The 27,802-nt window shown below is 41.6% G+C and overlaps 1 protein-coding gene and 1 long non-coding RNA gene across 2 annotated transcripts in view; one reads left to right on the top strand and one right to left on the bottom strand.

Moving 5' to 3' along the window:
- The window catches only part of LOC106579593 (apoptosis regulator Bcl-2), a 74,899-nt gene that overhangs the window by 20,588 nt on the left and 26,509 nt on the right, over window positions 1–27,802 (top strand). The gene's annotated exons all lie outside the window — the stretch shown is intronic.
- LOC106579595 (uncharacterized) lies at window positions 1,645–2,942 on the bottom strand. Its single transcript, XR_001322685.2, has 2 exons — window positions 2,816–2,942; window positions 1,645–2,705 (listed from the first exon to the last, which is right to left on the bottom strand). It is a non-coding gene; the product is annotated as an uncharacterized lncRNA (long non-coding RNA).

Here is a 27,802-nt window from a genome sequence, read left to right as displayed (position 1 = left end):
TGTGTTTTTGTTTGTATTCCTTTCAAGGGTTGTTGTTTTTATCACATTGCTCTGTGATCCCACTCATCAGGCCCTGAAGGGCCAATCTGTCATTCTACGCTTTGGAATATGCTTTTCTGGGGTTGGTTTACAAAGCGCTTTGGGAGCTCCAATAGATATCTGGTTAGTTGGGGGGTGCTGGGTAGTTTGGGGGTGATTATATGGTTCAGAGAGGGGAGAGAGTGTGGAGTGTGGGTGTCTAAGTAATGAGCGTTAGCTCCGTGACTTGATGCCCCCAGGGCTGCCACTGAAGAAGACCAGACTGAAAGGCTAACAACGCAATGGGAGCGGTTGGATATTTGACGGCAGGATAGCGGTTGCATTAGCACTATGGCTTCAGTGACACTGCTATACACACAGAGATGGAGAGAGAGACCTTGAGAATGGAGAGCTGACATCAGTTTGGAGACCTTGACCCCTCAGACGTTAACGGTACCTGTGGTTCCACCCAGATTTCTTGTATTAAACACACCAGAGGGACTATTGTGGCTTTGGCAGGATATCTGCGGGCATCATATATCTTTTTCAACAATGCACTTGGCTGGACCACATTGTCCATGTTAACCTTTCCTAGCAGATGTGCAATGCATTGTGAAGGAGAGGTCATCAGATGCTAACCAAATATTAGCACGGTACAATTTGTTTTACCTTTATTTAGCGAGGCAAGTCAGTTAAGAACAAATTCTTATTTACAGTGGCAGCCTACCCCTGCCAAACCCAGACGACATTGGGCCAATTGTGCACCGCCGTATGGGACTCCCAATCACAGCCAGATGTGATGCAGCCTGGATTCAACCAAATACTGCAGTGACAGCTCTTGCACTGAGATGCAGTGTCTTAGACCACTGCACCACTTGGGAGCCCAATGGTACAATGTACCGTGCGTACAATTGTACCGTGCGTACAATGCATTGTGAATGAGAGGTCATCAAATATTAACCAAATATTAGCATGGTACAATGCATTGTGAATGAGAGGTCATCAAATGCTAACCAAATATTAGCACGGTACAATGCATTGTGAATTAGAGGTCATCAAATGCTAACCAAATATTAGCACGGTACAATGTGACAAAGAGGGTTTTTCTTTAATTGCCTCTGTTTGAAAGAACCAGTTGGCTCTTGCAGTGATTCGAAAACAAGTTTTGAGTCTCTAAACTGTATTTCAAATTGAAACACAGAGAAAGGGCCCAACTATCCTGTTTTGACGCGAATGCAAATATATGCAAAGGTGGAAAATCCCCATTTTTTCAGGCATTATCTCTGTTCTGTTTACCATCTTGTTCACCTGACAGAAATTGAAAGTCCCCTTGGTATTCCCCCCTGCAAAAGGAGAACAAACTCAAACATCATAATAGAAACCCTGGGGGTTAAGATGCTCAGTTCTAAGTACCATAAAGCTGGCAATAGGTAATAAAGCCGCTATAAAGCTGTAAGACATGCGTGATGACGCTTGAATATTATTTTGAATATGAATTACATTTTTTATGACACGACTAATGAAGTGTTACAATATTTTCACATTTCAAATGGACATTCTCATTGTTGCAAATGGTACGTGTCAGTAAACGCTGAAATATTGTGCACAAAAAAAGACTGAATTATATTGTGAAATGTATTTTTTATTGGATCTTAATACAATGTGTGTTTTTGAATGCAGCCTTTGAACAGAAGTATCTCTTCAACAAGCAACAGTCATTCAAACCAACAGTATACACCAATCCTACATCCAAGATATGATAGTCCCATTTGACTCTCAGGTGAAGTCATGTTTTCACAGCACTCATCGCAAGGATGGAAAAAACCTCTCCCTGATATAACACCAGACACCAGTTTGCCTCATAGGGGAAAATTGTTTGTTCCACACTTTTATCTGGTGATGAGGTCACTGGCTCCAGCATCGCTCTTTGTGTTTTGTAAAAAGCTGCTTTATCAAGGATTACGCTCACACAAACTGGGCCTCGCAGCAGAAACATGAAACCGGAGCGTGGGTCGGCCTGAACCGCTGATCCTCATTGTTCTGTTTGGAGAGCGATAACTGGGGAGTAAATAACATAATTCTGTGTTAATTGGCAACTCTGGCTTTCTGTCAACTTTTGTTTGAAGGTCCAGATGGAGGTGGAGCCCATGCTGGCCATGTTTTGTCAACGCTTAATACGGTATTCATAGAGAAGATCTTGCCTCTAATGAGAACTATAACTCACTAGAAGAGTGAAGAGTGAGGTTGTGATTCACCTTGCATTTCAAGTAGAAGAGAAACTTCTCTGAAGCATTGAAGATCAAGGGATCCTCAAAAGTTATTTTGCATACTCAAGAATCCCCAAGTTCTACATTTCGTAGAGTTTGAAGCAATTGTTCAGGTGTCTGAAAAAGCTTAACGTTCGACAGTGACAGCATTTTGGTAGCTGATTTTGAGAGTCGCGGTATTCCAGTCGGTATTCAGTCTGTACTGTTGATTGAGTAGTTTTGCTCTTTTGGTTCAATAATGGATGGCCCCTGTTTTGGGTATCCATTGTTCCGTTGATCAGGGAAGCCTCTTATGTACGTTAGAAGAGATTTGGCGCTGAAGAGCTTGAGGAGAGGATGATGTAGTGGGTGAGGATCATCTCAGATGTGGCTACCCAAGCCTATTAGCCTGGCTACCAGTCATTCCACTCCTTGCCACTCCTGTCATGTCATAATGAAAGAGAGTACGAGGAGTGTTAGTTAAGCAGACTGGTACCCAGCTACAAGCTTATTACACAGAAAGCAAAACAACGACAGATTGTCTCACTCACCCGAACATCAACGCTTTCCTCTCATTCCTTTACATGGCCAGAATGAGCTCAGCTGATACCCAAAAACACGCAGAACGAATAAGAGAGAGTTAAAGAGAGGTCATTGAACTTTTCCTTGGTTTCCAGCCCCAGACAAAGAGGGAGGAAGGAGTGGGTGTTGACGGAGTGGTGGAGTCAGTCAGGGGGAGGTGTGCGTGGGTGTCAGGGGAAGTTGGGGCTGGCGGGGGTGGAAGAGGCCAGTCTGGTTGTGAGCTCTGCTTACATCGTGGTTGGGGGCATAGGTGGCACGTCCATAAAGCTTCCCTTAAAGTAAATTGAATTAAATTGGCAAGATTATATAGCCACATTAGCCTACTCCTATCTATACACAAAAAAATCATTCAAAATTGGCACCTACACCAGAAAGCATGATTTGGCCACAAAGGATCATGAGCTTCTTAAAAAAAAGTAAGCTGTGGATTGTTTTAAATCACATTTCCTAAAGTTGGCAATTTGAGCAGCGCTCGCTGCAAATACCAAATAGATGATTGTTCAGATGCGACTGTCAGTGAAAAGTATAGGCCCAGCCAGGCATATCTCAATATTTCAAAATACAATCGCGGGAAAACATAGTTTGGAAAGAAAATGGGTATTGCTGTAAAGAGAAGACAATGAAAAGACTTTAATCTGTCTTTTAGTTATCCAAATTCTCAACTTAATTGTATGTCTATAGAGAGCATGGAGAGAGCATCGGTAATATCCCCGGTGAGTGCGCATATTCACTCTTTATAATTTTTGGGTCAGTGCCACTTGAAAGTTTGATTTTGGACAATAATTTCCTCCTCCAGGTTAGAAGGATGTCATATTGTAATTGTGTCTCAACTTCTCGTACGCCTAATGTATGCATCAGACAACGTTATTTTTATTGATCTGTTTGTCTGTAACGGCTGTCTTTGGAAGAAGAGGACCAAGGTGCAGCGTGGAATTTGTTCATCTTTTATTTTGGATGAAAATAGGCACTTCACAAAGAAAAAACAAACGACAGCCAAACAGTCCTGTCAGGTATCCTAACACACTAAACAGAAATTAACTACCAATCAGCAACAATGGCTCCCAATCAGCAACAATGATACACAGCTATCCCTGATTGAGAGCTATACCCGGCCGAAACAAAGAAATACCAAACATAGAAAAAAGGACATAGAATGCCCACCCCAACTCACGCCCTGACCAACCAAAATAGAGACATAAAAGGATCTCTAAGGTCAGGGCGTGACATTGTCAGTGTCAGCAGAGTAGGCTACCCTGTAATTTGTTGTATTAAGAAAGATTCTGCTAATGGCTCCAGTCATAAACTCAGCAAAAAAAGAAACGTCCCTTTTTCAGGACCCTGTCTTTCAAAGATCATTCGTAAAAATCCAAATAACTTCACAGATCTTCAATGTAAAGGGTTTAAACACTTTTTCCCGTGCTTGAACCATAAACAATTAATGAACATGCACCTGAGGAATGGTCGTTAAGACACGAACAACTTACAGACGGTAGGCAATTAAGGTCACAGTTATGAAAACTTAGGACACGAGAGGCCTTTCTACTGACTCTCAAAAACACCAAAAGAAAGATGCCCAGGGTCCCTGCTCATCTGCGTGAACGTGCCTTAGGCATGCTGCAAGGAGGCATGGGGATTGCAGATGTGGCCAGGGCAATAAATTGCAATGTCTGTACTGTGAGAAACCTAAGACGGCACTACAGGGAGACAGGACGGACAGCTGATCGTCCTCGCCGTGGCAGACCACGTGTAACAACACCGGCACAGGATCGGTACATCCGAACATCACACCTGCGGGACAGGTACAGGATGGCAACAACAACTGCCCGAGTTACACCAGGAATGCACAATCCCTCCATCAGTACTCAGACTGTCCTCAATAGGCTGAGAGAGGCTGTAGGCTTGTTGTAAGGCAGGTCCTCACCAGACATCACCGGCAACAACGTCGCCTATGGGCACAAACCCAGCACGTCTGGGACCTGTTGGATCGGAGGGTGAGGGCTAGGGCCATTCCCCCCAGAAATGTCCGGGAACTTGCAGGTGCCTTGGTGGAAGAGTAGGGTAACATCTCACAGCAAGAAATGACAAATCTGGTGCAGTCCATGAGAAGGAGATGCACTGCAGTACTTAATGCCACACCAGATACTGACTGTTACTTTTGATTTTGACCCCCCCTTTTGTTCAGGGACACATTATTCCATTTCTGTTAGTCACATGTCTGTGTAACTTGTTCAGTTTATGTCTCAGTTGTTGAATTTTGTTATGTTCATACAAATATTTACACATGTTTGCTGAAAATAAACGCAGTTGACAGTGAGAGGACGTTTCTTTTTTTGCTAAGTTTATAAAGTGTAGTAGAATTGCATGAAATGTGTTTATAAAAGGCCAAATTCTTCCCGTGCAAAGAAAGGAGAAGAAACTAATTATTTGTATTTATGTTGCAGCCCCCTGACCATCCCCTGACCATCCATTCAAGAAAAAATGTGGCTGAATGTAGTTGATGATCCCTGGGCTTTAGCCTATAGCCAAGGCCTACTCTACGCTATACGCGCTCAGCCAGGCATTGAACAGTCTTTTTTTGTGAACAGTGATTGAGTTACATTATTAGCTTAAATTAGGACTATCGAATCAACTCATCACATTAGGAATAGTACAGTAGGCTCACATAAGTTGTATCACAACCGGCTGTGATTGGGAGTCCCATAGGGCGTCGCACAATTGGCCCAGCGTCGTCCGGGTTTGGACGATGTAGGCCGTCATTGTAAATAAGAATTTGTTCTTAACTGACTTGCCTTGTTAAATAAAGGTTCCATTAAAAATAATTATAATAAGTCTGCACATGCAATGATGAAGGTGCGTTTTTATGGTGAAAATGAGCTTCCCCAAACTTGAAACTCACGCGCAGCCTATGGTTGGGGGAAAACATGAGATGAGGTCCCAGATTGAAGCATTTCCAGCAGCAGCCACCTAATAATCCCCCTTTTCCGAGCTAATGCTGCAGAAATGTTTTCTCTTTCGACTGGCCGTACTAGGGGAATCTTTCCATCTGAAATGGGCCTCCACGTGGTCTGGTCACCGCCCCCACAAAGCTTGTGTGGGCAGTCTTTCTCTCGCTTTCATAATTGTTCTTTCTAGTTGTCTCTTTCCATCTCTCGTTCTGTCTTCCGTTCCTCTTCTTCCGTTTGCACTTCTCTTTCTTTTCTTTCTTTCTCTCTCTTCCTTCCTCTCTTTTTTTTCTTTCTTTCTTTTTTTCCTTTTTTTTTCTTTATTTCTTTCTTTTCTATCCTCCATGTATTTTTGTCTATTCCGCAGTTGGAAGTTGCTGTTCACCACAGAGATGTATAAAATCAGATGAATGTGAAACAACATGAAAGAATGTAACCCTGTGCAGGCGTGTGGATTCCCAGGCTTGAGGAAAAGGCTATGGTGGTGAGCGTAGGCAGGAAGTGGACTTCCCTGGTGGTAAAAGCAAAAGTAGCTTTTTTGTTTTCAACACAACAGTCTGTCTTCGTTTATTTTTTTTTGTGGTTATTTGTATCCTTGATCCTATGGAATAGAGTAGACTATGCTGAGAGAAAATGCCTTTTTCTGTGCATTTGGGATCATCTTCACTAATTGAAATGCCTGCAAAGTAATGTCTTCAGAAGTTGATTATATTATCATAGCTGTTGTTAATTGAAGATGTATGAGGCAAATGTATTTAAATATTGGTCCTTGTTAAAACATTTCCCATACTGTCCAATTCGAACCTCTGATGTCTCATCTGAAGTTCATTAACCTTGAAAAGCACAACAGCATTCCCCTGCATTGTTTTCATTACAGTGATGTAATCCCCTCCCTTTCCCCCTACGACAAATGGGACAGAAATATGCTCATCCTACATTGCTGGCTATTACATAAATCTCTATATAATGAAAATATGTTGAACCAAGGGGTAAAAACACAGCATTTCGCAATAGTCTTCCCCACGCGCTTGTGTGTCTCTGTGGGTGTGTGTGTGGGTGCGGTTGTGTGTGCGTGTGTGTGTGCGTGCGTGCGTGTGTGTGTGTGTGTGTGTCTGTGTGTGTGTGCATGTCTGCATAGAAACATAACAACCATAGAGGGATGCATTAGTGGGTCACATGATATGAAATTGGACGTCCCAGCACTGCAACGTGTTCAAGCGCCAAGATAACATCAACATCCACTTAAGGACACTTCCATTCTTAGAATGGACTGGTTGAATTCTTGGAATTGCCAGGGGCCTCACGATACGATATTATCATGATACTTAGGTGCCGATACGACATGTATTGCGATACTCATGATTCTCACAATTCTATATGTATTGTAATTCGATACAGCGATTTTTTTTGTGATTTGATGTTCCAAACATATTGCTCACTACATGTCTGCTGCAGAGAGATGAGCGATCCTGCGAAAATTTGTTTTGATCAGTCATGGAAATAAAAGTGCTGAAAACATGTTGGCTCACTATTTAAAAAGAAGATGGAGAACAAGCTATAGGATGAACAATACCGGCATTTTGGCGCAAGTACAGCGATCTAGCGCTAGCTAACGCTACCTACCTTTTTAATTTAATCGTTACATGCAGTCAAAGTATCAATATAAAATCTTCCAAAATAATATTGCGATATGTAACTGTATCGATGTTTTCCCCTATCACTAGTGGTTATTCATTCCTACTCATTCCCTCCCATTTAAGATGAAAAGACATGTCTTCATTTATGTGGCTCGGTGAAGGGGACATTCCCCTTATTTGCACTGGCTGACTCATAGCAACACACTAGGGGATAAGGTTGCCATTTCTGGAGCGTATGATTTAAAAGGAGGGGGAAAGCGGAAAACATATGTTTTGAAGCGCGTGCTTGTGTTTGTGTTTTGGTATTTTTTTCCCCTAAGCATTATGGTCTATCGGTATGACGCAGTCTTCTCGTCGCTGTGGGTTCACTGTGAACTTTACATGATACCACAATGCTAACTCTGAGTTTCACTCAGTGGGGTTTGCCATTATAGTGAATATGAAACTGGTTTATTCGAGCCAAATTACTTGAATGAGAAAATACCCCCTTTGAAGCCAAGGTGTAAAAAGTGAGGATAATGTATCTTAGCTGAGCTAGCGCAACACGCATCACTTTATTGGTCAAAATCTGGGTGGATCCAGAATGCTTTGTTGCACCTGCTGCTCACGCTGTGAAAATATGTATTATGGAGTGCATCAGTCTACCCACTTCAAAGTCAGGCCCAGAGTTCTCCTGAAACACATAATTGTTACCGCTCCCATTAATGGCTATGGGAGTTTCACAAACAACTCAACCACAGTGTACTAAACTGCTTGGCCCCTCCATTTGTGGCTTTTTAATTAGCAAAAATCTCAATGTGAGCAAATCAAACATCAAAAGGTTGTGGAGACAATGTGTTCTATATCATGAAGACTTGGACGCAAGGGCGAAGACTGCTTTGAAATCATTAGATGTTTTACAGTAGCAAGAAGGGAATCCGGCCTGGTTAGGTAGATATTACATAAGTGTCATGGTTAGGGAAGTGTCATGGTTAGGTTTTGTATATTATTGCAGACTAACATGAGGGAAAAGTAAAGTAATTTCAGATTGATTTGTACTGTACTGTATTAACACCTTTTATTGCAGTGGGCTAAATCAGAGTCACACAGAGTGCTTCTTGGTAGTCTTAAACAAATCTACTTTGGAACAAAGTACACACCTCATACACATGGTTATGGGCTTAAAAAAATAGAAGACACCTGTACCATGTCAGATTTAGAGTTTAAATATATTAAAGTTTTAGTTTGTATCCCAATATTACGCTTTATATACATCACAGAAGACATAAAAAAAAACATCAGTTTTTCAGCAGTTTTTTTTTATAATATTTATTTATAATGAAATTATTAAAGAAAATATGAATAACCTTCCACCCATGAGGCCACTAGAGGGAGATTTGGTCCTTTGACTGCTGGAAATGGCTCCTTACTATTCAACACCTGATTACATGTATTGTGATGGAACGTCCATCTTGAACTGAACGATTAAACACATGTATTATAAAGATACATAGGCCTACAACAGATCATATTGATATTGTTTTGAAATTATTTTATTTCTGGGCATGGATATGTCACATTTCAATAAATAGCCATTTAGCTAAGTAGTAGTTGACTTAGCGACCAGAAATAAAATGTTACTTCGTTAACTCATCCTTGGGATCACTTTGCAGACCAAATGGAACAACTATAAAATTATATAGAACAAAATGAGTTAACAGGAAGTCAAAAACTTTTGCTTTCTTTTCTCATTCTTTTTTTCTCTCTCTCTTGGTTTGTGGTTCAGCCCAGTTTTATCTTAATTAGAACTCTGTGTGTATTTGGTAATACCCAGAAAACCCTTTCCAGGTAATTGCTGAGCTTCCATTTCCGGCTTCGAGCTTCAATCAGCTGAGCTGTGGTGTGAACAAACGCCTCTTCAAAAGGTCAAGCCACAGGATTGCTGATACAATGATTCCCAAGTTTCTACCAGCTTAGTTCTGTTGAAATCACGTGCTACTATGCCTTTGCTATTGAGCACATAAAAAAAGGTTGAGTGAATTCTGCAAGATTAAAGTGTTAATGTAGGGGTCGTGTAAGTGTGTATCATATGTTGTGTTTGTAAAAATTAAATGTGTTTGTCAGTATGAGTTTGAAAATTAACATGTTTTGACCGCTTGATTTAAGTCGTGCAGGCCATTCACAAAAAGATGTAAACGCCATTTTAGGAAGCGGTTTCTCAATGCCATTTCATTTCAGGAAATGATTACTGGACAACTGACACCAGGGGAATAGAAAAAAGCTGAATTGCGGATGGATATGAAGCAACAAGAATGTCAAAGGCTGTAGCATATCAGCTGCCTAAATACTTGTATGTATGTAAATGTGTGTGTGTGTGTGTGTGTGTGTGTGTGTGTGTGTGTGTGTGCGTGCGTGCGAGCGCATGAGAGAGAGAAGGAACCAGTTGATTCACGACTTTATACTCCCCCAACCTCAAACACCTCTATCAGAGAATTTCTTGAGAAATGATTACGACACTTTAGCTGTCGATGTATGTCTACATCTGCTGGCTTGTAGGGCAACAAAGCCACAGCCTTTAGGGTACATGGTATGAAATGCATCTCTGCATCTCTCTGCTAAACTATAAAAAGACATAGCAGAAAGCAAATAGTGCACAGAGCTTGCACTGCATTCCAAATTTATACCAAGCGATATATTCAGACCATAGGCCTGGTATTTGCCCTAACTCTAAGAATACCGGTTGTGGTGAATCTCTTCCATTCTCAGAACTGGGGTGAGGCGTACTACAGAATAGAGGAGGATGACTTTTGTGAAGATAAAAGAGAGATCCAAACCAAAGGGAGTTGACGTGTTAATGGTGTGGTGTCAAAAAAGAAACAAACCTCCCAGGCTCACAGAAATGGCAGCCTCTTGTACATTTCAGCTTTATTTTTACTAAGTGCTCACTGTTCTATTAATTAAATGGGACTTATTTTATAGATTTAACCTTAGCGATAAATTTAATTTTGAGTATTGTGCAGGCATTGGCAGTTTTGGTTCAAATCAAATTTAGGTCATGTACAACAATTCCGAATGATAGTAACATAAATTACTATGTAATGTAGATATGGCCACCTCGCTTATCATGGCAATGCTTGTGACAAGGCTCTGTTGATTATTTCATGGTTTTCAGGTGAACAGACTTTTTTATCTGGAGAGAAAAAGGACACAAGTGTCAGGAGCATTATTGCTCCGCCCACCTTTCTTTAATATGATAGAGTAATCCCCTAAGATCTGCAGGGCGACTGCAAAAAGATGACACGGAATACTCCAGTATGGTTTTTGAGAAAATTAATCTGATGGGCACGAATTCCATGTTTGGTGTTTAGATATTCCAGAAAGGACCTTTTAAGACCTATAATAACATGCAATTATGATCTAAAGATATGACTAGAGCACATTATTCCATATCCTTCCATCCAAGGTCTATACATTTGTTTGTTGGTTAGGGGGAAGCACCATAAAACTAAACCACAACAGTGCAATTACGGTACTTACAACTGCAATGTGGGCCCCAACATTGAGTCGGCAGCCTTGGTAAAGCATGGAATGCTACTAAAACAGCAATGTTTTATTTTGTACCGTTTACCTTGATTAAAGTGCACTCCGCTGAATATGCACGAGTGCTGAAATCATTCATGGGACCATGAAGGAGACTATGGATTCTTATGTATTTACATTCAGGTTCCCTCTCTCTCTCTATATATATATATATATCTGTGTCTCTCTTTCTTAAATAAATGAAAATATCTCTGTGTCTCTTTGTCTCTCTCTCTCTATCCCGGTATGTAGCTGTATAGATTTTCCCCCCATCACTAATGTGTATATATATAAAGTACATTTTTGATTGAACTGCAGTCATTATAACAGTTCTCGGTGAGAGCATTCTTGAATGCTCCCTGAAAGGCCTCCTCATTCCAGTCGCTCTCAGCGGCGAGGGTGCTAAACTCGATCGCCATCTAAGCAACACTATGGGAGCCTTGACGGAGGGACAGGAGTCGCTTGGCGGCATCCTTACCGCAGACAGGGTGGTCAAAGACTCCTCATCTCCTCCGTGAAGCTGGAGTAGGAGGAGCAGACAGGGGACTGTTTCTCCCACACAGCTGTGGCCCAAGAAAGCGCTGCTCCACAGAGGCTGCCAATCAGGAAGGAAATCTTGGCCCATTTGCTAGCATAAGCATAGGGCTGTTGCTCGTATACCAGCGAACATTGTAACAAAAAGGCTCTGCAAGCTCCGAGGTTGCCGTCGTAATACTCGGGGGCTGGAACAAACGGCTCACGGAGCAGAGGAGGCGAACTATGGGCTGATTGCAAGCTCTGGGCGAAAGTTCGGCCCTGTAGGTCAGACAGGCTCTGTGAAAACTCCTTGATGTGCTCCAGAAGGGTTTTCAGGGCTTGGTCATGTTGCTCAAGCTGGGCGCCTTGGCCAGCGAGGGTTTGGTGGAGAGGATCTGAGTCTGCTGGGTTCATGTCTTTACAGGTTAACTAGATAGCTATAATCGCTAGCTAACTGTTAATGCTAGATAAATCGTTTCAGGTAAACTGTGGTGTAGCAACATGGAATCGATAGCTAGTTATCCTGACGACAAGAGACTGGGAAGTTGGGGAAATTCGGGCGGGTTGCCGGAAACCAGGTGTTGGGACAGGGTCAGCAAGTCTGGAGGGGAATCCAAGGGAGCGTAGAGTGGGGAATCCAGGACAGAGTAGCAGGACTGACAAGAAGTCGGACTGGAGACAGGGACCAGAGTCATAGCGGACTGGAGACAGGGACCAGAGTCATAGAACTGTAGAGGAGAGGAAAACAGTGTCAGGCAAGGGAAAACAGGCACAACAGTAACAAACGGCTAGAAACATGGACTGACTGAGCAGAGATTACGATCTGGCAGGACTGAGTATTTGTAGAGGTCTTGATTATGGAACAGGTTGCAGCTGGTGGGGATCTGCTCTGACTTCAGCACACCTGTCTCCACACACACACACACACACACAGAGAGAGAGCGAGCGGGCACTGGGGGGGGGGTGGCGGCAGTTCAAGGAGACACAGGATAAGCAATAGAGGGTGTGGCAGGAGCAGATGTGACAAATAGTTGGCAGGCACTTGGAGTACCTTTGAAAACACACACAATTGCTTCCATGTTATGATCTCAGAGAATACTTAAAGAGCAATCCTGGTCTCCAAATGGAATGTTTTTTAATTGCCTGCAAGCCTTTGTTCCATCAGGATAGTCTTAAAGCAATCTACCTCCTACCTAAATTGGTTAAATGCAACATTCAATCGTTCACAGATTAAACTCAGTCTCCCATTTCAATAAAATCATCTTGATCTATAAAGAGAGATGCAGAAAATGTGAACTTACATACTTCTGTTGTAACAACACTGGTAAATTTGTCATAACATCTCATGAGCAGCCCAACTCATCTTTCACAAAGAAGCATCTCAATAAATGTGTTAGAAAATTTATAGATTTACACTTCCATGTGTCATGACAAAGAAAGCAGTTATATTGTACCATAGGTTTTTATACGGAGTGGCTGCGGTTTTTGGATTTTCTGGAAACCCGATTTGTTAAGATACAGAGATTTTTTTGACGTAGCTGCTGCTCACTCCGCTGCATACGTAGCTAGCTGCTGCTCACTCCGCTGCATATGTAGCTAGCTGCTGCTCACTCCGCTGCATACGTAGCTAGCTGCTGCTCACTCCGCTGCATACGTAGCTAGCTGCTGCTCACTCCGCTGCATACGTAGCTAGCTGCTGCTCACTCCGCTGCATACGTAGCTAGCTGCTGCTCGGTGCTCCAATGCCACTTCCCACTCCTTGTTCAGCGACGACCACCATTGTCTAGTGTAGCCTACAAATGTCATGTTGTACACAAAGGACATGGTTGACATGTTCTAACTACTGCATTGCATGCCTCAGAAGGTTATTAAGCATAAGCACAATTTCATGTTCTTTTTTCAGGAGGAGGGTTAGGCTACATGCAGCTATTTACATGTTGTACACAAAAGACATGATCAATACAAGCAAGACACAGACACAGTCTAATTAACGATGTAATGTTATTTTTTAATCATCATTGCAAACATTGACTAAGCAGGAGCCAGACAGTAGTGACGATACCGGTGTTTTTTCAATGGCAAAAATTTAAAAAGCCAACAAGCCCTAGAACTATGGGTCCTTTAACCTCTTGGGGCTAGGTGGGACGCTAGCGTGCCACCCGTGGTGCACTCCATCAACAGCAGGTGCATTTCAAGAGCGGCAAATTTGAATCCAAATAAATGTCAAAATTAAAAATTTTCAAAAATACAACTATTTTACACCATTTGAAAGATAAACATCTCCTTAATCTAACCACGTTTTACGATTTCAAAAAGGTTTTACGGCGAAAGCATACATTTAGAGTATGTTAGGACAGTACATTTACAAGAGTTGTGTGTAATGTTTTGTCAAGTCAAAGACAGGGTCACCAAAACCACAAAACCAGCTAAAATGATGCACTAACCTTTTACAATCTCCATCAGATGACACTCCTAGGACATTATGTTAGACAATGCATGCATTTTTAGTTCTATCAAGTTCATATTTATATCCAAAAACAGCGTTTTACTATGGCATTGATGTTGAGGAAATCGTTTCCCTCCAATAACCGGCAGTCAAGTCAGCGTCACAAATTAAATAATTAAAATGAGAAAACATTGGTAAAATATTATATTGTCATTTAAAGAATTATAGATTTACATCTCTTGAACGCAATCAACTTGCCAGATTTAAAAATAACCTTACTGGGAAATCACACTTTGCAATAATCTGAGCACTGCGCCCAGAAAAATACGCGTTGCGATACAGACTAGACGTCATGTTGGGGAGATCTAAAATCGAAAATACTATGTAAATAATCCATTACCTTTGATTCTCTTCATCAGATGTCACTTCCAGGTATCACAGGTCCATAACGAATGTAGTTTTGTTCAAAAAAGCTCATCATTTATGTCCAAAAATCTCCGTCTCGTTAGCACATGATGTAAGCCAGCCGGACTTCTCGTCATGAACGAGGGGAAAAAATATATTTCCGTTCGTTCAAACATGTCAAACGTTGTATAGCATAAATCATTAGGGCCTTTTTAACCAGAACATGAATAATATTCAAGGTGGACGAATGCATACTCTTTTATAACGTATTGGAACGAGGGTACCCAACATGAACTCGCGCGCCAGGTGTCTAATGGGACATCATCGTTCCATGGCTCTTGTTCGGTCAGATCTCCCTCCAGAAGACTCAAAACACTTTGTAAAGGCTGGTGACATCTAGTGGAAGCAATAGGAAGTGCCAAAATATTCCTAAACCCCTGTGTTTTTCAATGGGATAGGTTTAAAGTCAATACAACACATCAGGTATCCACTTCCTGTCAGAAAATGTCTCAGGGTTTTGCCTGCCAAATGAGTTCTGTTATACTCACAGACACCATTCAAACAGTTTTGGAAACTTTAGAGTGTTTTCTATCCATATATAATAAGTATATGCATATTCTAGTTACTGGGTAGGATTAGTAACCAGATTAAATCGGGTACATTTTTTTTATCCAGACGTGCAAATGCTGCCCCCTAGACCCAACAGGTTAAAAACCTGCTGTTTGTAAAATGTTGTGCGCTATAGCTTAGAAAATAAAGACATGTGACTCTGGATAACAACATAATGATGTTTGTTTCCAACATTAGGGCTGTTTTCCTAAAGAAGTTAAATCCGCTTCATGTTTTGCTTCCTTGCCACGATACTAATGAGTATCGCGATACTGGTATCGTCCCGGCTCTAGCAGACAGGCAATCAGAGTAGTAGTGTTCTTTTTCAGCAACTCTGACTAGTGGCTAAGATATGGCAACAACAGACAGAGAAGTGCAGAGAAGGATTGTAGCCTTCATAAAGGCCTTGAATGTTCATTCAAATCGCTGCTGGGTTTTTATTTCAGCTATTCAGAAATATGAGGCAGAGACATAGGCTACATCATCATGGTTCAGAAGAGGGTGAGCAACAGCTACTTAGAACAAAACGTGTGCGTAAAAGTACACGTGTAGAACGTGATCCAGATCTGTAGCTTTGTGAAAGAGAGTTACCAGAGGGGCGGGGCCGGGTGGTATTTATACTTTTATAACAATTGTTATTACATATCTCAATGTTGTGAGAGATAGAGTAGTTGTATGTTAAGTGTCATCACCCTTTCTTGCTATTGAAACATGCAGCCTCATAACCCTTGGGGCTAAGCCTGATACCCTGACTACGTGACGCAAGCTTCGCAAAATAAATGTAGAAATCCATGTTATTCAATTATTGCACCCACAATGGTCTCGCGCGCCAACGAGCGTCTGCGTTGCCAAGGGCTAAAATAGAAGTCATTCCTATTTCTGACGCAGATCGCGCTGCAAGTCCTCCTCTCCCATCTCCTCATTGGTTTATAGAAGCAGGTACCCACGTGCCATCTTCTCATTGGTTATACCCACATGGGTGATTGAAAGACGAACTGTTTTGCCGGTTGTCGTGGTAATACTATGAAAGTGTAGATGCCAATCACCATATACGTTCAAAGATGAAAAAGTCTGGAAGGAGGAGAGATGACTACAAACGATTCGGTTGACCGTTTTATGTGTGGATTAATTGTCGGAGTTGAGGACCTTGTGCATTTCAGGTAAAATAACAACTCAGTGTTTATATCCCAGGACAAATTAGGTAGCAACAGCAAGCTAGCTAAATAAGACAAATTAGCTAGCAATTGCAAGCTAACTAGATAAATTGCCATACATGTTTAATGCTTTTCGACCTGTCCCCAAATTAATGTCATTGGTTCAGAGTTTGTTTTGATATTTTAACCTGCATGTCGTGATCATGTTTGGTGTAGGGGGACAAAATAAATGTATGCACGAGAGCGCACGATGGCGCACACGCGCAGCCGGTTTGGGTTCCGTGTGAGAACTCTAACCAAATGCCACACCTCAGGGCTTTTTAAAAGATTCAGTCTGCTGACTATGACCCTGCGGCCTGAGCTAGTTGGCTGTTGTTAAACCCACAGCAACGCTGTGCATCCTCGGTGCAATGGCTTCTCCCCTTTGAATGCATGGAATCTTCAGTCGCCCACTGGTTCCCCCTCTTCTCCTTAAGGAATGGTTTCTTCCAAGCCTGGGTTGGCTAAAGTAATGCAAAAGCTTTCACTGTTTTCAGAGGCTAAATGTTTAGCGTAGCCCTTAGCCTGCAGGGTCCTCACATTGCATTATGAATTACAGAACTCAGCAATCTGCATTCCTCATCCATTATTACATATTCTCACTTGAAAGTAGACATTTTGCCCATCAATTAGTTGTTGAATTCAATATAATTGACTTGGAATTCAGATGGATCAAGATCGTTGGCAGAGAGACCAGTGAAAGTGTGGTAGAACTTTGTGTCGTATAGACTTTTCAGTTCTAACAGGTCCTAACAGATCTCAGTAAAAGGTAATTGTATTTGGTGGGGGGGTTGAGTTGCGTTAAAGTGGTTTATTTCCAACCTTTAAAGCACTGAGAAGGAATACCAACAGGAACTCCGTATGTTGACTACTACTGGGAGATTTGGAAGGGCACATCGTGACTCTCAGGATGGAGGCAAAGCACTTGTTTCCTTCCCACAGTACGTGAGAGATATGCACATGTGCCAATCCCAGCTAGACTGCAGCCAAAATCGCCTTCGCACCACCGCCTCTTACCACCATCACGGCTCTCTCTCATGCATTCCGATGTCACACATTGACTGCACATTCAAAACAGCTCTACTGCCAGTGAAAGAGGCCATGTAGCCCAAGCAGAGCCAGCATTATTATAGACTAAATGTTTCTACAGTATGTTTGCATTTTGGGTATATTACTTCTTTAATGCTAACGTAACATCTCCCTGTCTTTAGAAGTCACTCAACTTTGTTGCCCAACTGTAGCCTGAATGTTCTGGAACAATAGTCATTGTTTGAAGTTCTGTCTTGAAGTTAATTATCTGTTTGTTAGAAGCACATTTCCCAGTCTGATCTGATGTTTTCATGTGTGTATTTAACAGCAATAATGAGAGTCCAGGAAAAAAATTACAAATATCGAGTTTATTAAATTAAACGCTATATACTCATAGATTCTTGAAGAATATAATGTTTTTTTTTTTACGCTATATACACAGATTCTTGAAGAATATAATTTACAAATGCCTCATGAGCTTAGTTCAACTGCCATAGCCCAACAGAACCCAAAAAATAAAACTTGTTTTAATCCATTTTGTGAACAATGTAATTGTAAACAAATGCTGTATAACCTCAACACATGGTTCAAACTATCATATAGATCTCCTGGATAGCCAGTCCTTACATCAATAACTTTGTTTATGATTTTGAGTGGTTACATTTCTCCAGCCCTGTCCCTCAGCTGTTCACTGAAACAGTGACGGGGTGTAGTATTTTTTTATTGTTTGAACCGCAGATTTCCCCTTTTAAGAGAGGATAACACATGTTATCGATGGGGATATTCTGTTCCTCAGAAGAAGTACAAACTGTTAAACTGGAGGTGGATGAAGTCTGGCTGGAAATGTCATACTGGAGATTGTGTGTCATGTACAGTCAACCAGCTGCTGCTGTTTTTGTCTCTTCTTGCCCTTTTAACTGTCGATGGGGAAGTGTATCTGTATGTAACTGTATGCCCCTCTGTGTTCGGTCCCACCTAGCCTCTTTGTTCCAGTAAGAGATTCTCTTCTCCTCGCTCTCATTTCTGGGCAGTCCATACATAGGCTATCGCTGATTCATCATTTCAGGGAAATGCAAACAAGAGATTAATTGATATTTTCGGTAGTTTAATGGTGTTATTTGTTGCAATAGAAAGTCATTTGTTTGACATTGTTTCAATTTGGGGAATGAGTTGATGCTAGAGAGGTTAGTCATTGACATGTCAAATTGATACCGTTGTCGTGCTTTAGCAAGCACATCTAACTAGAAATGACTGTAATTACAATAAATAGTCCATTAGATCAAGAAGCCCTTGTCTGTTGTTGAGCAAATATGTCAACGTGCTGATTACTGATGTCCTCCACCATTCTGATCAAGGATCAGTCAGTCATTATCAAGGATGGCAAAGGCTTCTATACTGATCAGTGTTCTGTATGATATAGCAGTGGAGGCTGCTGATGGGAGAACCTGGGAACCAGTGTTTGATGTATTTGATACCATTCCACTGATTCCACTCCAGCCATTACCACGAACCCGTTCTCCCCAATAAAGGTGCCGCCAACCGCCTGTGTGATATAGTGTCTATATTAGGGATACACAATTTATCGGTGAACATATCGGAATCGGCCGATATTAGCTAAAAATGCCAACATCAGTATCGGCCGATGTCTAGTTTAAAGCCGATGTGCAAAACCGATGTCAAAGCTGACGTGCATACCTATATAACGTAGGTACGTGACGTAATGGCGCCACGTAAAATGTTGCACTTCACGTGCAACACAGCATTCCTAACCTAGCCCACAATGTCTGCTGTGTGGATCGAGCACTCAACAAGTCAAGCAGTCATTTGAAAGAGTAAGAACATTCCAGTGAGACAACTCAAAGGCGAAATCCATTAAAGTTAAGATAATGGGATTCATTGCCCTTGACAATCAATCATTCTCTGTCGTGGGTGATGTTGGCTTTCGCCGACTGGTCGACCACCGGTATACAGTACCAAGTGAGCTATTTTTACACAGTAATAGCGTCACTGCTATTAGCTTCATGACATACTTATTATGGAACGCCATTTGGGTCTTTGCGTGTCAAAAAAGAAAAGGTGGCACTGTCAAAGCTGTCCAAAAAAGTCTGCAAACAAGCAAATACCGGCCACAAACAATGTGTTTTCAATACCACATTGGTAATAAAGCATAACTTGTTAGACCTCAACTTCTGGGGTAGCTAGCTTTCGCTTGTTACCTAGCTAGCACCAATACAACCAGCCTGAAAACAATGACCAGTAGAAACTGCAGTCATTTTCATTGTTCTTAGCAATGATTTAGGAATCCTTGTGAGTAAGTATTAGCTAGGTTGTCACTTGTTGTTCGCCTATTGAAATTGAACTTCAGTTCATGAAAATAAATAGCTAGCCAGCTACTTAAACCTGTTGCCCAAAGCTAATGTTATAAGCAGCCAGCTAGCTTCATCTGGCTTGTGACGCTCGACAGGACCGGGTTGTGTATGTGAAGCTAGCCACAATAAGGATTGGGCACAATAGTGGAATTTGCGGTTTGCCTTCAAAATAAAAGTATGTCATTGACAGTGATGCAAATGAATACAAATAGTAGAATTATTCCATACTTTTATTTTGAAGGCTAACCGCAAAGTCTGCTGTTGTGGCTAATCCTTATTGTGGCTAGCTTCACATAGATGGGTCTGACCACCATTAATCAAATAAGAACTGTCTTATAAATTAGGGTTATTTAAGATGATGACACCTAGCTAACTTTATGTTAGCTAGCTAACTATAGCTACTGAAATAGATTGTTTTTTTGCTATGTTTTTGGGGAAGAACATTGTTTGCATTCATGAGCTAGCTAGCTTTTTTTATGACCAGCACACCAAGGAACTTTGAGGGAGAGGTTGTTGTCCTGGCACCACATGGCCAGGTTTCTGACATCCTCCCTATAGGCTGTCTCGTCGTTGTCGGTGATCAGGCCTACCCTGTTGTGTCATCAGCAAATTTAATGATTGTGTTGGAGTCGTGCCTGGTCATGCAGTCATGAGTGAACAGGGAGTACAGGAGGGGACTGAGCACGCACCCCTGAGGGGCCCCTGTGTTGAGGATCAGCATGGCGGATGTGTTGTTACCTACCCTTACCACCTGGGGGTGGCCCGTCAGGAAGTCCAGGATCCAGTTGCAGATGGAGGTGTTTAGACCCAGGGTCTTTAGATTATTGATGAGCTTTGAGGGCACTATGGTGTTGAATGCTGAGCTGTAGTGAATGAATAGCATTCTCACATAGGTGTTCCTTTTGTCCAGGTGGGAAAGGGCAGCATGGAGTGCAATAGAGATTGCATCATTTGTGGATCTATTGAGGCGGTTTGGGATGATGGTGTTGATGTGAGCCATGACCAGCCTTTCAAAGCACTTCATGGCTACAGACGTGAGTGGTACAGGTCGGTAGTCATTTAGGCAGGTTACCTTAGTGTTCTTGGGCACAGGCACTATGGTGGTCTGTTTAAAACATGTTGGTATTTCAGACTCGGACAGGGAGAGGTTGAATATGTCAGTAAAGACACTTGCTGGAATACCCATCCATGACCCATTTTCAATGCCCTGGCTGAGGGAAGGAGGTTCTCACCCAAGATTTGATGGTACATGGCCCCGTCCATCGTCCCTTTGATGCGGTCAAGTTGTCCTGTCCCCTTAGCAGAAAAACACCCTCAAAGCATGTTTCCACCTCCATGTTTGACGGTGGGGATGCTGTTCTTGGGGTCATAGGCAGCATTCCTCCTCCTCCAAACACGGCGAGTTGAGTTGATGCCAAAGAGCTCCATTTTGGTCTCATCTGACCACAACACATTCACCCAGTTATCCTCTGAATCATTCAGATGTTCATTGACAAACTTCAGACGGGCATGTATATGTGCTTTCTTGAGCAGGGGGACCTTGCGGGCGCTGCAGGATTTCAGTCCTTCACGGCGTAGTGTGTTACCAATTGTTTTCTTGGTGACTATGGTCCCAGCTGCCTTGAGATCATTGACAAGATCCTCCCGTGTAGTTCTGGGGTGATTCCTCACCGTTCTCATGATCATTGCAACTCCACGAGGTGAGATCTTGCATGGAGCCCCAGGCCGAGGGAGATTGACAGTTCTTTTGTGTTTCTTCCATTTGCGAATAATTGCACCAACTGTTGTCACCTTCTCACAAAGCTGCATGGCGATGGTCTTGTAGCCCATTCCAGCCTTGTGTAGGTCTACAATCTTATCCCTGACATCCTTGGAGTGCTCTTTGGTCTTGGCCATGGTGGAGAGTTTGGAATCTGATTGATTGATTGCTTCTGTGGACAGGTGTCTTTTATACAGGTAACAAACTGAGATTAGGAGCACTCCCTTTAAGAGTGTGCTCCTAATCTCAGCTCGTTACCTCTATAAAAGACACCTGGGAGCCAGAAATCTTTCTGATTGAGAGGGGGTCAAATACTTATTTACCTCATTAAAATGCTAATCAATTTATAACATTTTTTACATGTGTTTTTCTGGCTTTTTTTGTTGTTATTCTGTCTCTCACTGTTCAAATAAACCTACCATTAAAAGTATAGACTGATCATTTCTTTGTCAGTGGGCAAACGTACAAAATCAGCAGGGGATCAAATACTTTTTTCCCTCACTGTATGTGGTGTACTCCTCATTTCCATCAGAGGAATCCCGGAACATATTCCAGTCTGTGTTAGCAAAACAGTCCTGTAGCTTAGCATCTGTTTCATCTGACCAATTTTTGATCTAGTCACAGGTGCTTCCTGCTTTTATTTTTGCTTGTAAGCAGGAATCAGGAGGATAGAATTATGGTCAGATTTGGCAAATGGAGGGCGCGGGAGAGCTTTGTATGCGTCTCTGTGTGTGGAGTATAGGTGTTCCAGAGTTCTTTTTCCTCTGGTTGCACATTTAACATGCTGATAGAAATTTGGTAAAACGGATGTAAGTTTCCCTGCATTAACCTGTCTGGGAATGTGGGACGCTTGCGTCCACAGCCAGTGGAATCGCGTCGCGCGAAATAGAAATACCTCATAAATGCTATAACTTCAATTTCTCAAACATATGACTATTTTACACCATTTTATAGATACACCTCTCCTGAATCGAACCACGTTGTCCGATTTCAAAAAGGCTTTACAGCAAAAGCAAAACATTAGATTATGTTAGGAGAGTACCCTGCCAAAAAAATCACACTGCCATTTTCAAAGCAACTAGCATGCTTCACAAATACCCAAAACACAGCTAAATGCAGCACTAACCTTTGCCAATCTTCATCAGATGACACTCCTAGGACATCATGTTACACAATACATGCATTTTTTGTTCGATAAAGTTCATATTTATATATAAAAACAGCAGTTTACATCGGCGCGTGACGTTCAGAAACTATTTTCCCTCAAATGCTTCCGGTGGATCAGCGCTACAATTTACAAAATTACTATTCGAAAACATTGTTAAAATGTAATATTGTCATTCAAGGAATTATAGATTAACATCTCGTGAATGCAACCGCATTGCCAGATTTAAAAATAACTTTACTGGGAAATCACACTTTGCAATAAACGACATGGTATGCTCAGAAAAATAGGCTAGGTGATACATGTTAGCACCATCTTGGAACCATCTAAAATCAAATATACTATTGTAAATATTCCCTTACCTTTGATTATCTTCATCAGAAGGCACTTCCAGGAATCCCAGGTCCACAACAAATGTAGTTTTGTTCGAAAAAGTTAATAATTTATGTCCCAATAGTTCTTTCTTGTTAGCGCGTTCCGAAGGCTACTCATAATGTACGAGGCGCGCTGGACTTGTCGTCACGAATATGCAAAAAATATATATTTACGTTCGTTCAAACATGTCAAACGTTGTATAACATAAATCTTTAGGGCCTTTTTCAACCAGAGCTTCAATAATATTCAAAGCGGACGATTGCATTGTCTTACTAAACGTTTCGGAACAAAAGGGTTCCCATGGGCGCCCGCATCATAGTAGTAATGGCCCTCCCCCTGTGACCAACTTCCCAAGCCTCTCTTTGGGTCAGTTTCTACCATTGAAGACTCAAACCACTTTGTAAAGACTGTTGACATCTAGTGGAAGCCTTAGGAAGTGCTAAATGATTAATAAGTCCCTGTGTGTTTCAATAGCAAAGGCTTGAAAGTGATTCCACACATCAGATTTCCACTTCCTGTTAGGATTTGTCTCAGGTTTTTGACTGCCATATGAGTTCTGTTATACTCACAGACACCATTCAAACAGTTTTAGAAACTTTAGAGTGTTTTCTATATGTTACTGGGCAGGAGTAGTAACCAGATTAAATCGGGTACGTTTTTTATCCGGCCGTGCAAATACTGCCCCCTATCCCCAACAGGTTAAAGTCCCTGGCTACTAGGAGTGCCGCCTCTAGGTGAGCGTTTTCTTGTTTGCTTATGGCGGAATACAGCTCATTCAATGCTGTCTTAGTGCCAGCCTCTGACTGTGGTGGTATGTAAACAGCTACGAAGAATACAAATGAAAACTCTCTCGGGAGGTAGTGTGGTCTACAGCTTATCATGAGATACTCTACCTCAGGCGAGCAATAACGCGAGACTTCCGCCCCTTGTCTTACCAGGCGCCGCTGTTCTATCCTGCCGGTACATCGTATAACCAGCCAGCTGTATGTTGATATTGCATGTTTGCTAGCAGAATGGAGGGAAGTGGGGGTTTATTCGATCGCCTACGAATTCTCAAAAGGCAGTCCGCCCTTCGGCCCCTCTTTCTCCGCCACCTCTTCACGCAGATCACAGGATTCAGAGCCTGTTCCCGAGGAAGCAGTATATCCTTCGCGTCGGGCCCGTCAGAGTCATAAGAGACAATAGCGGCAACATTATGTACAAAATAAGTACAAAAATAAGTTATAAACAAACAAAAAACACAATTGGCTGGAGGCACATAAAACATCTGCCTTCTTCTCCGGCACCATCGGTTATCGGTATCGGTATCTTTTTTTGGGGCACGGAAATATCAGATATCGGTATCGGACATAAATGTCATATCGGTGCATCACTAGTATATACTGTATAAAGACCACTGGTCTCGTAGGCCTTGGGCCCCTTAAACATGTAAGCAATGCTAAGCCATTAGAGTTAGAGGGCCTAGATCCATTGCATTACCAATTTCCTTGAAATTAGCATTTGCAATGCTAATAACACGATAATGTATTTTGCTCTCGAAAGTCCCTACCCTCCATGCCTGCTGGGATGTCTCTACCGACTGGCAAACCAACATGTAGGAACCTCTGAAGATGACGGCAGTCAAATGCAACCGCCGGATGGTTGAACCGACGAACGATAGATGAACACGCCGAATGAACAGTAGATGAACGGCAGATGAACAGCAGATGAATGGTTAACAGACAGTCCGTGTGGTGTGTGTGATCTCTTAGCATGAGATGGGTGGGTGGTATGGGGAAGGATGGTGGTTACTAATCGTAACCCTGAGCAAGGTGGCCCAGGTGGGCTGCTGGGGTGGAACTTACTAGCACATCCTGTCTGCTGGTGCCAGTCATTGAGTGATGACTCAGTCTGCCAGTTAATCTACAGTGTCACTCCCCCCCTTTCCCCTTAATGAGCCATCTTTGTTTAAAGATTAAGTACTTTTATAGAGCGTTACACACTCTGCTACGGGTCTGTTTATTTTTAGCATTAGCAGCACCTATTGTACACTAGTGGTCTTTGATAGCATTGAAGACCAGGAGACTGTTTTGGACTATACTTTCTTTGACACCTTATATAAACAATTGTTCAATAATTGTACTGTGTAGCCTATTGATTGTAATAATGTATTCAGAACTGTTCTTTCCATGACATAGACTGACCAGGTGAATCCAGGAAAAACTATGATCCCTTATTGATGTCACTTGTTAAATCCACTTCAATCAGTGTAGATGAAGGGGAGGAGACAGGTTAAAGAAGGAATTTTAAGCCTTGAGACAATTGAGACATGGATTATGTGTGTGTCATTCAGAGGGTGAATGGGCAAGACAAAAGATTTAAGTGCCGGTTTGTGTCAAGAACTGCAACACTGCCGGGTTTTTCACGCTCAACAGTTTCCCATGTGTATCAAGAATGGTCCCCCACCCAAAGGACATCCAGCCAACTTGACACAATTGTGAGAAGCAGTGGAGTCAACATGGGCCAGCATCCCTGTGGAACGCTTTCGACCATTGAGGCTCTTCTTAGCGCAAAAGGGGGTGCAACCCAATATTAAGAAGGTGTTCCTAATGTTTTGTACACTCAGTTTATATCATACCTGCAAAATCTGAAAGAAGCATTCTCCCTCTCCCACCTATTTCTTCTCCCAAAATCAGAGAGTCATTATCTGTGCATAGATGTGCAATTTCCACATTATGGATCACTGTCTGGAAGAAGAGTCATTTTTGTTATGTCCAGGAGCATCATTAATTCAGTAAGTGTGCATTCTGCCTTACCGGAAGACGAGCCTTGAGTGGGTTCTGCCTGATACATATGATGTATTGCATGTAACACCATCTTAATCCCTTGTTGGATGAATATTTGATGCCCCAGTCATAATAAAGGACTATGTATTTACAACAGGCATCAAGCTGCTAAATTATGCATGAACATTGAGTTGATAGACATCAGGTATGGTTTCGTGAATGGACAGGCAGGGCTTTTAGAGAGACCAATAATCTTCCAGGGAAAACTTTAGAGGATGATTCTTTCTCAGCTTCTCTGCAGGATGGAAGTTACTTTATGGCAGATTATTGAATTGGATGCTTTGATTATTCCTCCCAAATCGTCAAGGTTATGATACCGTGGAGAATCTGGAAAGGGTGAGCCAGGATACTGCTATGTCTATCCTAATGTGGAAACAGAATCGATGTGTAGGTTGAGGTGTCATTGTGTGTGTGTGTGTGTGTGTGTGTGTGTGTGTGTGTGTGTGTGTGTGTGTGTGTGTGTGTGTGTGTGTGTGTGTGTGTGTGTGTGTGTGTGTGTGTGTGTGTGTGTGTGTGTTTCGGAAGGTATAATGTTCCCTTAGATACTCTCAAATTGTAATTATGAAGAGCGATGAGACAAAAAGTTTAAAAGCCTTAAATAAAGACTTCTGGGTGAATGTCTCCTCATACCTGATAGGCCCACCTCTCTATCCCAACTTACCTAGTTTTACTCTCTCTAATAATAAACTACTAATACCAATAATGCTCATGTTAACAGATGGTAATAAACTGTTGTTTGTAATGGGATAACAGAAACCAAGGAGATAAAAATCAATACAAAAGCCTGATATTCAATAATTTAATCAAGTCATAAAAGTCCTGGTTTGGAGTACTGAGCAGTTAGTGCTTTTTGAGGTCGGTTCAGATTCGGTTAGATTATTAAAAAATCATCACGGTTTTTGATTTCGATAATTTTGGTAAACATTAAATGCAATATGCATTATGTGGGTGGAATGCTGTAACAACACAGAATATAACAATGAATAAAAGTGCCATGATGGTAGTGACTGCCCATTACTGCTTATCACTTATTAACCATCATTTATTCACATTACTTTAATCAAATATTTCAGTTGTGTTTATTACATTTGCTTTATTTGATGACTTTATTATTTCATTCCAAGTCATCATCTCTATACAACTGCTGCCTATGCTTTCTGACAAAATCACTATTTTAGTAGTTCTTCAAAGTAAATAAGGCATACTTTTATGACTGCTGAATACCAACTATCAATCACTTAGATCATGTATTTTCAGGTAGTGATACCTTAAGAATAAACTTCTCTCTATCCCTCTTGATCACACATTCTTGTCTCTTTTTCCCCTAGACGCGTCTGCCCCACACTAACCTAATGTAGCAGGCGTAAAAGAAACACACAGACCGGACAAGTAGGCACACAATGGATTATGGTCATTGTAGTTAATTACCACATTTTCTGCGCTAAACTATGTTGAATATTGGCCTCTCTACTGCATTGCACAGTTTTGGCTTTGCATTGAGCATCAAGCTCACAAAAAAATAAAATAAAATGGAATTCAAATAATTGAACAAACATACACTACCGGTCAAAAGTTTTAGAACACCTACTCATTCAAGGGCTTTTCTTTATTTTTACTATCTTCTACATTGTAGAACAGTAGTGAAGACATCAAAACTATGAAATAACACATGTAATCATGTAGTAACCAAAAAAGTGTTAAACAAATCAAAATATATTTTATATGAGATTCTTCAAATAGCCACCATTTGCTTTGATGACAGCTTTGCACAGTCTTGGCATTCTCTCAACCAGCTTAACAGGTGTGCCTTTTTAAAACTTCTTAGGGATCAAATCCCTTTAGCGGGATCGATTTGACAACATCCGGTGAAGTTGCAGAGCGCCAAATTCATATTAAATTACTATAAATATTTAACTTTCATGAAATCACAAGTGTAATACATCAAAATAAAGCTTAACTTCTTGTTAATCCAGCCGCTGTGTCAGATTTCAAAAAGGCTTTACGGCAAAAGCAAACCATGCTATTATCTGAGGACAGCACCCCGCATACAAACACATGAAAATCAGATTTCAACCAGGCAGGTGCGTGACAAAAGTCAGAAATAGCGATATAATTCATGCCTTACCTT

This window comes from Salmo salar, chromosome ssa19 (assembly GCF_905237065.1).
Source record: "Salmo salar chromosome ssa19, Ssal_v3.1, whole genome shotgun sequence".
In the NCBI taxonomy this organism is placed as follows: Eukaryota; Metazoa; Chordata; class Actinopteri; order Salmoniformes; family Salmonidae; genus Salmo; species Salmo salar.
Note: the sequence above shows the minus strand (reverse complement) of the source record. Positions and strands in the feature narration are given on the sequence as shown.